The sequence below is a fragment of the Halyomorpha halys genome, unplaced genomic scaffold (assembly GCF_000696795.3).
Source record: "Halyomorpha halys isolate HHAL.00 unplaced genomic scaffold, Hhal_1.1 Scaffold356.1, whole genome shotgun sequence".
NCBI classification, from domain to species: domain Eukaryota; kingdom Metazoa; phylum Arthropoda; class Insecta; order Hemiptera; family Pentatomidae; genus Halyomorpha; species Halyomorpha halys.
The window spans coordinates 60,656-61,691 of NW_027111799.1; positions in this window are offsets into that span (position 1 = coordinate 60,656).

Here is a 1,036-nt window from a genome sequence, read left to right on the forward strand (position 1 = left end):
GCTATAAACAAAAAACAACCAATTTTGTTCATAACTTTTTTCTACTTGAGAATTCTGAGGTTTCATTACCTTTAAACCTTTTCACGATGAAAGGGAACCTTTTGAAAAAAAAATATAGTACGTAAATCAAAAAGTTCATTATGGAAAAATATTCGACCATTCCCTTTGCTTACATATAAACATATAATTGCTATTGTTTGTTGTTTATTTTTAATTTATAGTGCGAAAAACTACTTATGATTATGATCGCTCAGTTGGTATTGATTTGAAACTTGGATAAAATTATTATATTAATCTGCTACCGAGTGCCTGTGCAAGGGAATGGCGTACACGCAGAGGAAAATTAGCTATAGTTGAAACTACTAGGTATGAGCATTATACGTCAAGCGTGCCTCGGTTGCTGTTTTATGTTCCATCTCATAGCCATTCCTTAATTCCTTGGCACCATCCTTATACAGCCCAAACCAATCCCCAAAAGGTTTAAACGGCACAGGCGCCGAGACCTTTTGTGAATTGCTGTTGAAGTTCTATCAATGGTTTTCAACTCAAGCCATGAGCACGTGCTCATGAAAACTACTACTCCTACGAAGATAAACTTCATAAACTACTTAATAACACATTAAACTAGATTTAATTTGAGTGCTAATAGATATCTGTACGTCTTATGGTCCCTGAAATAAAGATTTCCTCCAATAAATTCACTAACTAGTTATTTTTAAGTATATATTTAATTAAATGTTGTTTTTTGTTGGGAACTATTGAAGGTAAACAACACTACTAGTGCTCATATTTTAGCAATTTTACTCTGCTTTAAATAATGTTCTCTTAGGTTTTCTATTGTTGTAAGCAGTTTTAAAGATATGGATCTATGAATGAATTTTTTTTTTAACATTTTGAATTGCTCCTAACTATACTTGGAAGACTCAGCAATTTTGACTAGTAATTATACATGGTTTTCATTAAAGTTATCTAAAATTAGGGTGAAATGACTGATTTTTTTCTCGCCTTGGGCTCTTGTACTATATGTAGGAATATA